This window comes from Suricata suricatta, chromosome 7 (genome assembly GCF_006229205.1).
Source record: "Suricata suricatta isolate VVHF042 chromosome 7, meerkat_22Aug2017_6uvM2_HiC, whole genome shotgun sequence".
NCBI lineage: Eukaryota > Metazoa > Chordata > Mammalia > Carnivora > Herpestidae > Suricata > Suricata suricatta.
Window position 1 is genome coordinate 81477926 of NC_043706.1, and position 12732 is coordinate 81490657.

The 12732-nt window shown below is 33.5% G+C and overlaps 2 long non-coding RNA genes across 6 annotated transcripts in view; one reads left to right on the plus strand and one right to left on the minus strand.

Annotated features, from left to right (window-relative positions):
* LOC115297005 overlaps positions 1-1611 on the plus strand; it is a 288338-nt gene extending 286727 nt beyond the window's left edge. For all 3 annotated transcript variants that reach the window (XR_003911204.1, XR_003911202.1, XR_003911203.1), the window contains one exon: positions 1543-1611. This is a non-coding gene — a long non-coding RNA (uncharacterized LOC115297005). The remainder of the gene's footprint in view (positions 1-1542) is intronic.
* The window catches only part of LOC115297006, an 82858-nt gene extending 70647 nt beyond the window's left edge, over positions 1-12211 (minus strand). For all 3 annotated transcript variants that reach the window (XR_003911206.1, XR_003911205.1, XR_003911207.1), the window contains exons 1-2: positions 11708-12211; positions 9632-9703 (exon numbers count right to left, since the gene is read on the minus strand). This is a non-coding gene — a long non-coding RNA (uncharacterized LOC115297006). The remainder of the gene's footprint in view (positions 1-9631; positions 9704-11707) is intronic.
* Positions 12212-12732: the final 521 nt, after the last annotated feature.

The window sequence follows — 12732 nt, forward strand, 5'->3', positions numbered from 1 at the left end:
CCTGGGTATATGTCTTTAAATCATTGATTTTCATGTATGACTATCTGTAAAGATATCACAGGTGATGGATAGTAAGTATCTTATCCATCTTTTCTTGCCTAGATCCAAGCACAGGATCTGACACAGATAACAGGCGTATGTATGTATTGTGTTGAACGTAATATGAAAAGAGAGAGGAGTTGCTGACTTTGTGCTGTGAGAGAGCTGCCTTGTGTACAGGCTCATCTGCTCTCCTGCTTAGGAATTGTTAAATGAACTTGCGAATATAACTGGGGTCTACAGATTCTTAACTGGGTCATATTCAAATTGTCCATAAGATTGCTTGCTCACAGGGTTGTCCTGAGGGTAAACTGTGACCAGAATAACAACTGGCATTCTTCATTGAGTAACTTTGCTGAACACTTACTATGTAACAAGTGTGGCCCTCAGTGTGATATGCCAAATTCTCCTCTAAATATTTTAGATAAATGATCTGATTTAATCCTCAACAACTCTATAAATTATGGGTTATTAGTTCTAAACTTTACAGATTAAGAAAATCAGACAAATGGAGACTAAATAATTTGCTGAAGATCACACAGAAAGTGGATTCAGAACCCGGGCAATTAGATTCCTTTTGAGCTACTAACAGGCCTGCATATAATAATAATCAATAAAAGATTTAGATTAAAAAAACAAAACAATTGCTATTCATGAGGCTCTCTTTTTTTGAGGAAAAATTGCAAAGCTTCTTTGGTCCAATAATTGCTAATGAATGTGTCATTCTTATGAATGTATGAATATACTTAAGCCTTCAAAGACTCTCACTTCGGCAAGCTGTTGAACGCTAAATGGATGTGAACAGCTACAGGAAAGTAGTCTCTGCATAATAGGAGTGACTTATTTCTATTAAAGAAAACCACATGTGACTTGTGTAAGATGTAGCACTTTTGCCATATGATTTACAACATATCTATTTCTTTAACTCTTCCTTCATGTTTCTGACATAAATTACCCTTGCCTTTTAGGTGAGATTTCACATTCAAAATATGAAATAAGAAGTGTTATTTCCATCTAATTCTTAAAAATTTGGCTTCTATCTGGACAGGCACCTGATTTGGAGAAAAGTAGAGGCTCTAGCCAGCTGGAAAGAATGAGAGAGTTAAAGAGTCAAGGTTTCTAAGAATATAGGTCTCTCCCCATTTAAACAGTTCCAAACCACACTCACTTATAATCATAGTCCAAAAAAGTCTTGACTCTCTCTCTGTAGAACCTTTTAAATCATCTATGGCAGCCAAGGGCCACAGCCCCAGGCAGCCACATGGCCAGAATCTCTGTTCTCATGTCTGTGGCCATAAGAAAAGTCTGTAAACCAATTTCCAGACTGTGTTAAAAGTAGTTTAACTGTCAGAATAAAAAAAAAGGGTGCCTTTGATGTTCAATATTTGAAATTAAACATTTGGTTTATATATGTGTCCATTTAAGGATTATTAAACTATAACTAGTCTCTTATACTTGAGTCTCACATTGTTATAGCTAACTAACAATTATATTACTTTTTAGCTGACTCCAGTATGAAGCTTAAAGTGCCAGTTATAATTAAAAAGAAATTTTAAAATAAAGTCACCACAGATTATTCATAAAACTGAAGGCGTTTACTTTGTGGAATTCCTACAGGTAAGCTAAGCTAAGCAGATTTTCTAAACACTGCTCTCTGATTATTTTTCCCCCCAAATACTAACAGCTTTTTTTAAAAAGTGTTTTCCATTATTTTCTGATGTATAGCTGTTATAACATATAAGGCAGAGCAGTAGATTGAATTACTCCATTCTACGAAAGTATATATTTATTTTCTACAGTATAGGAATTTATTTACTGCCATGATTACTTCTTCCATTAAATCTAGTCATGGCACAAACACCAACACCTAGAAATTAATTTTTTAGTATTTGAATAAAACTGAGACCGATTAACTTGGTCTATTCCAGCACACCAGATGAGTTCATGAAAACAAGCCTGTTTGCTGTATTGCTGTATTGTTGTATTGCAAACCAACTCCTGGAGAACACTCCTAAGTCTCGAAGGAGAAGTTTCTATTTCCATGGGACTGTTTCTACAGAATACTATTAGGTGGCAACAATAAGGATGTTTTGGGGTTCTTTATTTTCCATCTCTATCAGTTCCCCCTGGGTCACCCTATATAAATACAAAATTGAAGTACAATGTGCTTGCTATTTAAAATATCTTCAAAACAAGTCCCCTACAATCCTCTTCCAATTAGACTGACCCTCTTATGCTCCTCTTAAATGGAAATTCTGAAGCTACTATTGGTGGTTATTCCTTCTGTTTTGAAACAGTTTAATCAAAATAAATTTCTAGTGAAGCAATTATCCTGTTCTCATACTCTAAGAGTTTGCCAATAGAATCTTGTTTATGCTGGCTAAGTAAAAACAGTTGCTTGCTTTCTTTTCCCTCTATGAGGTTAGGTCAAAGGTCTCTAACTTAGCGCTAGAGTGATAAACTTTGAATGTAAGATAATTGTTTTAAGAGTTATCTTGACAGCACAATTTCTAAATTGATCAAAGTATTCAATACTGATAGGTTTTGATTACCAATTAAACTTCTTATCAAAGCCCAAATATATTAAATTTTTAAAAACAAATTCCATAAAAATTATATAACAATGTTTATTTAAAATAACTTTGATGGGGCGCCTGGTGGCTAAGTCGGTTGGGCATCTGACTCTGGCTCAGATCATGATCTCACAGTTTGTGGGTTCGAGCCCTGTGTTGGACCCTGTGCTGACAGCTCAGAGCCTGGAGCCTGCTTCGGATTCTGTGTCTCCCTCTCTCTCTGCCCCTCCCCCACTCATGCTCTTTTTCTCTGTCTCAATAATAAAAAATAAACACAAAAAATTAAAAATAAATAAATAAAACAACCTTGATGATATTCACATCTACATTTTTGTAATTAATGAATTTGAAAGGGAAAAATGAAAAAGAATAATAGTTAGTTAGTTAGAAGATACAATGTAGTTACATATTTCATCCAGAGAATGATTCGCATATTATAGGAAAATGATATTCATTTTGGCTTATAGACTTTTTCCTTTATAATTTGATTGGACCAAATTTTTTCTCATAGAATATACAAAGAAAGTATATTTGTCAATACATTTGAAGAATTCACAAATATTAGGGCTTATTATCTTATGGGGAGATACATATTGCTAAGTGCTCTTATCTATATTATTTATTAGCCTGCAAATGTAGAAAGATATCCAAGCAAGAATCCTTCTTTTAAAATTATTTAGGAAGTAATTTCATGGGACACCTAGGTGGCTCAGTCAGTTAAGCTTCTGACTTCGGCTCAGGTCATGATATCACGATTCATGGGTTTGAGTCCCGCTTTGGGCTCTGTGATGACAGCTCAGAGCCTGGAGCCTGCTTTAGATTCTGTGTCTCCTTCTCTCTCTCTACCCCTCCCCCACTCTCACTCTGTCTCTCTCTCTCTTAAAAATAAATAAACATTAAAGGTAGTTATTATGTTTAAAAAAGTAATTTCATGAATTTACAAAGTATTTTTCTTTCCAATGATTAATATGTCATAGAGGCAATTATAAAAGATGATTTGTAAGCTACAATAGGTTGCTTGAAAAATAATTTTAATTTCTGCTTTAATTCCTAATTTATAATTAAGTAGTGGGAATTAAGATAACTTTGATAAAACTATTCATGTAAAATGTATATAGTATTTCTTAATATTTAGCTTCAACTTTATATTGGACTGCGTATAACATGAATAAAGGTGAGTGAAAATACTGGAAGACAGCTGGAAGGGTTACTGGTGTTTGATCTGTGTGCTTATCCAGATAACCAGCACACAGAGCAAGAGATAGAACTAGATTCATATCCTAGAAACCTCTACTATGTGTCTTTCTACTTAAAATCCACAAAAAGGTGAGTAATTTTCTTACTTCCACAGATTTATTCACCTGGTTTAGAACTTTATATGGTAGAATCATGCAGAATGTAACTTTGCATGTCCAATGCCTATAAGTCAAATGTTTTGATTGTGAGAGAGATCTGTGTCAATACAGGTTACAGTATCATTTTTATTTCCATTATTATGTTGTCTGCTGTTGTATAAATGTATCAAAATGTGCTTATTTATATACTATTAATGAACCCTAAGATGTTTCCAAAATGGGACATTTTGGAAAAATAGTGCTATGATCATATGATCGTTTTTAATTCTGTCATCTGGTGAGTATATATATATATTTATATAATTTATATATATATAATTGGGTAAATATATTTACATATGTAGAAAGTATACATGGTATTCATAGAATTGCTAAGTTATATGGCATCTGATGTACAACATTGGTACTTTCCAAGTGTTTTCTGCCAATATGTACCTAACCAGCAGTGCTTAAGAGTTCCCATTGAACCATACATTTGGTAATTCCTCATATGGTCAATGATTTGTTTGGTTTTGGTTTTGGTTTAATGTTCTGGATGGATCTGAAATGCCATCTTATTGCAGTTTTAATTTGAATTTCATAATCATGTAAAATATGTTAACATACTTTATACATTTTTAATGTGAAGTTTTGATAATTGCCTATTTTATTAAGTTATTTACTTTTTTCTAATTAATTTGCAAGTGATCTTTAATCTGAATAGGTCTCTTATATCAAATATATTGAACATATCCCATTTTTTGGCTAGAGACTTCTTTCATTAATGCTTTATGATTTTTTAAAATAATAATTAAGCAGTCTAAACTATCATTTTTTAATTATATGATTACTGTTTTTGTGTCTGTTTCTAATATCAGTGTCATCTCCATGGTCATGAAGGTTTTCATTTTCTTTTTTATGCTACTTGAAATAAGTTTAATTACTTGTGAAAACTCATTATGACATATTGTGTTGTGTGGAAACCAAGGTCTTTTACTTTTTCTCATGAGATATAACGTATTTGGAACATTTATTTATTTTATTAAGATATAATTCACATATCATAAAATTCACCCTTGTGAAATGTACAATTCAATGGTTTTTAGTGTATTTGCAAAGTAGTAGAATCATCACCACCACATTCAATCACTTTTAAAAGAAGCTCTCTATCTACCAAAAGTCTTTCTCCTTTTTCACTTTTCTTGAGCACCAGGCAGTAACTAATCAACTTTCTGTCTCTATGAATTTCTTTATTCTGGACATTTCATGTAAGTGGCACCATAGAAAATGCAACCTTTTCTAATTAGTTTCTTTTCTTTAACACAATTTTTTCAGAGTGTGATCATTTGTAGCATGTATCAGTGCTTCATTCCTTTTTATGCCTGAATAATTATCTACTGTATGGGTAAATCATGGATATTCATTTATCAGTTGAAGGAGATGTGGTTGTTTCTACTTTTTAGCTATTATTAATAATGCATTTATGAAGTTTGTGTGTTGTGTAAACATGATTTTTTGTTCTTTTGGGTGCATACTTAGAAGTGAAATAGATGGGTCATGTGGTGACTCTATTTACATATTTGAAGAAATATTTTGAGGACTGTTTTTCAAAGTGGCTGCCTATTTTACATTCCCTCCAGCAATGTGATTATTATACTTTAGTAGTATTCTAACAAAAAAATTTTATGGTCTATCTCTTAGATTAGAGCAATCTTGGTGGGTATGAAGTAATTTCTAGTCATTTTGATTTTCATTTCACTAATGACTATTGATATTGAACATCTTTTACAGTGCTTACTGGCCATTTTTATAGGGTTTTTAGAGAAATATATTTAGTTTAGACCATTCTTAAAATGTTCTTTTTATTGTTGAGTTGTAAGAGTTCTTTATATAGTGTGGACACTAGTCCCTTATAATTTTCAAAATTTTTCTTGATGCTGTGTGTTGTCTTTTTCAAATTATTGATAGTGACTTTAAAAACACAATGGTTTTTAATTTTTACAAAGTTGGTTTTAGCTATTATTTTTCCTTTGTTGCTTTGCTTAGATATTTGGAGAAATATCTAAGAAACCATTGACTAGTTCAAAAATCACAATGATTTACATTTATGCTTTCTTCCGTGAATTTTATAGTTTTAGCTATTACATTTAAGGCTGATTCATTCTGTGTTAATTTTGTATGTGTACAAGGAAGGAGTCCAAGTCATTCATGTACTTGTGGATATCCAGTTGTCCAGTCATCATTTTTTGAAAAGTGTATTTCTCCATTGATTTGTCTTTGCAACTTTGCTGAAAATTAACTGACTATAATTTAAGCGTTTAATTCTGGATTCTCAATTCTATTCTGTTGATATATATGTCTATATTTATGTCATTGCCACACTATTCTGATTACTGCAGCTCTGTACCAAGTATTGAACTCAAGAAGTCTGTGTCCTCCAGTATCTCCCAAATTTATTTAGTGTTGTAACTTCGCTTAACAGTGTTTTATAGTTTTGTTTGTAGAAGTTTTGTGCTCTTTTGTAAGTTTATTCCTAGACATTTTAACCTTTTTGGTGATATTAGAAATTGTTAATTTTAGAATTGTTTATTAAAGTGCTGAAATTGATTTTTCTGTTTATCTTGTGTCCTACCAATGTTTTTAACTTGTTTCTTAGATCTAATAATATATTTTTGTTTATTCCCCAAGTTTTTCTAAATAGAAGATTAGACAATATTTGAATGGCAATAGTTTTATTTCTTTCTTTCCAATCTGGATGCTTTTTCTTTATTTCTTTCTTGTCCAGTTGCCCTGGCCATAATGTCTGGCCAATAAAATGGCATATGTGGACATCCTTCTCTTGTTCTTGCTCTTAGGATGAAGTCTTTCTGTCTTTTCCCATTAAGTCTAATACTAGCCTTAGGTTGCTGTTGTTGCTACTGTTGTTGTTGTTGCTGTTGTTGTTGTTGTTGTTGTTTTAAGTATATGTTTCTTTATCTGTTTGAGGAGGTTCTCATTTATTGTGTTAATTTTGTCAAATGCTTTTTACTACATTTACTGAAATGATCATGACTTTGGTCACTTATTCTATCTATGTAGGGTATTACATTAATTTATTTTGATATATTGAATCCTTTGTCCTTTTGTACCAAATCTTACTAGGTCATGTTGCTGGATGCAATCAGTTAGTATTTTGTTAAGAAATTTGTGTTTATATTCATAGGGGATATTGCTCTGAATTTTGCACTCATTACCATTCTAAATACGGCTTTAATTTGAGGATAATACAGGTCTAATAGAATGAGTTTAGAAGTATTCCCTCCTCTTCTCCTTTTATGAAAGTCTGTGAAGGATTAGTGTTAAATTTTTAAATGTTTCTGATAATTCACCAAGGAAGACTTGTGGGCGGGGCTTCTATTTTGGAGATTTTTTTAAATTAATAATTCAACTCCTTGTTATGGATCTACTCAGGTTTCCATTTTGTCTTGAGTCATTTTCAATACTAAGTAGATGTCTTTCTAGGCATGCATCTAGGATATCTAACTTATTGTCACATATACTTCTTCATAGCTTTTTCTAATAATTATTTTTGTTATTCTCTAAGATCAGGAGTAGATATCTTCTCTCATTACTTATTCTGCAATTTGGCCCTCTCTGTGTTTTTTTGTGCAGTCTAACTGTAATTTTTAAAAAATTTATCAAACTATACAAGCAATGATGTCCTTGATTTCTCTATTTTATGTATCCATTTTAATATTTCTTATTTCTATTTTTCTGCTCACTTTGAGTTTTGACTACTCTTCTATTTTAGTTTGTGTATAGATTGGAGATAGTTATCATTTTTAATGTATGCATTACAGGTATAAACATCCCTTCAAATACTGTCTTAGCTACATTCCAAAAGCTTAGATGTGGTTCTATTTCTTTTCATTCCATTTAATTCTCCTTTCCCATCGTTTATTGCTGTAACTGTTTAGTGTAGGTGTTGCTTGTTTGCTTAGTAACTAATTCCATACAGTTTTTCTTCATTGTCATTTATGCTCACTAACGTCTCTGCTTGGCTAGTTTAGTAGCCAGCTATGAAATGGATGGAGATTTTCTAAAATGCCTTGGACCAAGAAGTCGTCCAGCTTTTGCTAAGGTGTTCTCTGTGTGTTCTGAGGCCTGCCTTTATTGTGTAGGCCAGTTGTTTATAACACTACTATGCTTCACTCTCTGCTTATACAGAACCTCAAGTTAAGCAACATTTGAGAGCTGGGGGCTTTACCAGGTCTTTTCTTTGCATGGACAAACTTTTCTGTGCATGTGTGTGGTCTTATAAATGTTCAGGAACATGCAAGAGCTATTTTAATTAATTAATTAATTAATTTTAATTCCAGTATAACACACACATTAAAAAAAAGCTCAGTGTCACTAATCATCAGAGAAATGCAAATTAAAGCCACAATTAGATACCACCTCACACTTTTCAGAATGACTAAAATCAGAGCTCTTCGAAATTCCCTATGAACATCTAATCGCCAACTTTTCTTCTTTTTCAACCTCTTATTTTCCACAAATGTTATCACAGTATTAGGCAACTGAAATTTTAAGCAATTGCTGCTGATAATTTTAACAAACAGCCAGATAAGGCTGCACTGGGTGAGCTCGGAGTTATTCAAATAAATTTAATTTCTGCAACTGGGAGAGTTCCAGGAAACCACAAGATTGGTAAAATCATGGTCGTTATGTAGCTGGAGAGATAGGTGAGGGATCAAGGGTAAATTAAAACACCCACAAAGCCCTCTGTTTTTAACTGAGATCATTTATTTAAAAAAATTCCTGTGGTTGTAAAAACCTTTGTTTCATATCCAGAGATCTCTTTTCATTTACATTATTTTCAACAAAAATCTTTTTAAATTATTTTCCTGTTGCTATGTAAGTACTGTATATTATTTTTCTCTCTATGTTTTCATTTTTTCTCTTTGTATTTAGATTTTGGTATTTTAAAATGATATTATTTTGTTTGTATTTTCTTAACATTATTTTGCTTGGTTTTCTCTAAGATTCTAGGTTCTATGGTAGATGCCAGTCAGTAACTTTAGGAATGCTTTGGCCATTATCTTTTCAATATTTATTCTGCTCCTTCTCACTCTTTATTTGTGATGCCAATCATAGATATGATAGTTTAATATTGCCCCAAAGCTCTTGGATGTTATGTGTTTTTAAATTGTTTTTTTCTTTTTTTACCTTTCACTTTGGATAAGTTCTATTGCTATAACTTCAAATTGTCCTGGTACTTTTGGGGAAAATTCTGATGTGCACAGGGTATAATTATAAAATAGATGAAGTTATAACTAAAACAATGGGCACGCTTGTTTTATGCTGGTGGAAAGAGAACAATGTCTCACCACATGAGTAAAGAACACTTCAGACACTGAGTGGCAAAGGAGACAGCGGAATGCTAAGTATTTTTGTCTTTTAAAATCACCCCTAGAACCTTCCTCATGCAAGAAACCCTTCTCCATGTAACTCTCCTAAATTATTGTAGGTACTTTTAATCTACCTGACTGCTAGATGTTCTAGATTTTGACAGATAGCTCCAACTAAGATTTTCTTGCTATTCTCTTAATATTGAACCATAAGTATATTGGGGCAGAGAAGAGAGCCTCAGCAACTCCACCTCCAGCACAAAACACCTGTCAATATCTTTGAACATTGCCTTACCATGTTTCAAAGCCATCGTTCGGTCATTCTATGGGGAGACAGATATGATCCTGCTGGTGATTTAGACACTCCCTATGAAACAAGAAGTAGATCAATTATTCAAATTGGATTTAGAAGCCAAAAGTTTATTTGTTTTCTGGGGGGAGACTATATTGGAGGCATTCTCAATCTCTGCCCCCTGCCAACAGATGTGAGTTTCACTTGCAAGGCTCCAAAATTTTAAAAAATAATTTATTTCTAGGAAAAGTGTATCTGTCTCTTGTGTTTCTTTTTTGGTACAGTAACTTATAATTTAGGAGTAGATGTAAGCGACTTTTAGGTGTTTTACAAAACAGTAACAGGAATTCATGCAGCCCATGTATGACTATGGATATCTTCAAAATGAAGTGACTTTTGTTTGCTTTGGGATACTTCCCAGAGGAATAACTGATTTATTATTTATGTCCTCCTCGAAGGCAGTTCTCTCTATAATGTGAATCAACAAATTAGAAACCATGTACAAAATTTATTCCTGGCTTTAACTGAAGTGATCAATTATATTGCAATGGCCCTGGAAGGCATTCAGTTCAGCCTGAACTCACTGGTCATGGTTGTTATGGGTGACTGCCTGAGACTTTTTCCTTACGGGCCAAGGCAGAGTCTGTACAATCACTAATATATCTGCTACAACTGGACTAACGCCTCAAGCCAAGTCAAAAGGCCAATGCTGAAACATACGGAGAAGGACACCAACCAGGCCTTCTAAGTTAAAACCCAATTTGTTTGTTCAGCTGTGTCTGGTACCTTGGATGGCGTATTTGTAGTTAACACTTCAGGTTGTCCTCATTAAGCTGCTTAGACTCTTATTGAGAATAGCATTAGTTAAATGTTGTAAGAAACAATTGAATAGATTTTGTTCCAGCCTGTGTAGATCAGATTAATCAGCACGGCCGATGAAGTGACACACTTACTGGGAAAGTTATCAAATTCAAGGCAAGTATAGAAATAAGGGGTGAATATTGTTGGGAAACAATTCTCCTCAGATCTCTCATGTTTCTGCATCTCTTGTGATTGAGTCACTGATGATTCTTTTTGTTCCAGACTATGTTTTCAATAATATTTGTGTAGAGGATCTCCTTTTGGAATAGAATCTCTCTCCAGAGCAAATTGCAGACAGACTTTTAATATCCTGTAGAAAAAAGGTAACGTCTTCCTCCAGAACATTGAGTAAGTGCAATTGCTGAGTATAAGAACAAAGCTAAGGTCCCCTAAACTTATTTTCCTATAACACAACCCACTGCAGGTAGCATATCTTACCAATGTGAAGGTAGAAAATTCTATAGGACAAATTAGTCCATTTATTCAACTAAGGAATATCGAAAAAAAAAACCCCAAGAAGAATAGATAATGCCTTAGAGTAAAAAAGACATAGACTCATCAACCAAGCAAATGCAATGTGTACATCTTGTTGATCTTAATTTAAACAAATCAGTGATTAAAATATATTTTGAAACAATCAGTGACATAGAATATCAACTATATAATTGATAACAATGGGAATTATTACTGTGATAATTGTGGTTACTAAGTTAAGATTTTGTAGAAAATGAAAGTTCTATCTTTTTATTTTAAAAATCCATATTATTTACTCATGAAAGGGTATTTTGGCAATACTTTTAAGTTAAAAAATTAATGAAGTTCCTTGAAAAAAAATTAGGATTTAGTAAAGGAAACAAACAGAGTATATATGTAGATGATAAGTACTGTGAATATAATCAAGCACAATAAGCTTTCGCTGTTATGGCTCACAATCATGTTCAGAATGCAGTGTAGGTCCTGGTCTAATGATCCAATACTTGACCAGTAATTCCCAATGCAAAGTGATTTTGTTCCTCAGAGGACATTGGCAATGTCTGGAGACACTCTTGTTTGCCACACTGGGGAAGTGCTACTGGCATCCAGTGGGTAGAAGCCATGGATGCTGCTAGACATCCTGCAATGTATATTACATCTCAAAAAAAAAAAGGAATTATTGGGTTAAAATGTCAATAGTGCCAACATTAGGAAACCCTGATGATTAAAAGAAAGTGGAGTTACCTATTGGTGTAATCTTCAGATTAATACAAGAGTGAAAAGTAGGAAAAGCCTGGATGTCCAGGAGTTATGAGTCAAATCCTGGATACATTTGCAAATCTCGCAAGCATGCCACTGTCAACCTCAGCTGACACAAGAGAAGTATATGATTCTTCAAGCTGCAGCGGGGACAGGAGGGTTTCAACTTGACATGCACGTAATCCTCAGTGACATGCATAGCAGTGTACAAGTGTGTAGGAAACCACCAGCTTTCCTGGATTCACAGTAGTCTTAGATCTGACAGCTTCTCTCCTGAACAGCAAACTGGTACGCTGGCTGCTTTCATTGCCATACTGCAGGATCATGGCTGAAGTGTGAATGGCAAAGGATTTACTCATTTGTTTTTCCACTTTAATGTACAAAATCATTGGTGGAGCTTTGCTTGTCTCTTCTCTTGAAAGAAGTATATCTTGGATAGGGATACTCTTTAATACTCTTTAATAGTCATACAGAACTGAATTTCAGATTCATTGTTCATTAATACCTTGGCAGCTATTATCCAGAGTAGATTCCAATAAGGAGTGTAGAGATTCTTTTCTCAAAATTTCTTCTCTAGAGGAGACTCATTGCAGGAGAAGTGGCTTTCTCTCTCTTTTTCTCTCTCGGGTTTTACTGTCCTTTTTACCTACCCTCGATTGGGCCATCACCTGTACAGGGAAAGAGAAGTACTAAGAACAATATATATTCTCATTTGCTAAATACTTTTGTCATCAATTAATTCTGTTTTCTGCAGTTTTTGAGATAACTGTGACTCTTCTTTTGTTATTAAGGCAATATTCAATGAGTTTAACTTTATCTAGATCTTCATGAAAGTTCATTGTGTTTTCCACTTGGCTTTCTGGGAACCCAACCACTTGTCCATCTCCATCCAACATTATACCTTGCTTCTCAAATTTCCCCTCCAGTCAGCACCACTCTGTTCCCCAAAACTTCAGCACTGACTGAATCTACATTTCTATAGCAAACAGGTTGTAACTTAGCCTTCCTTA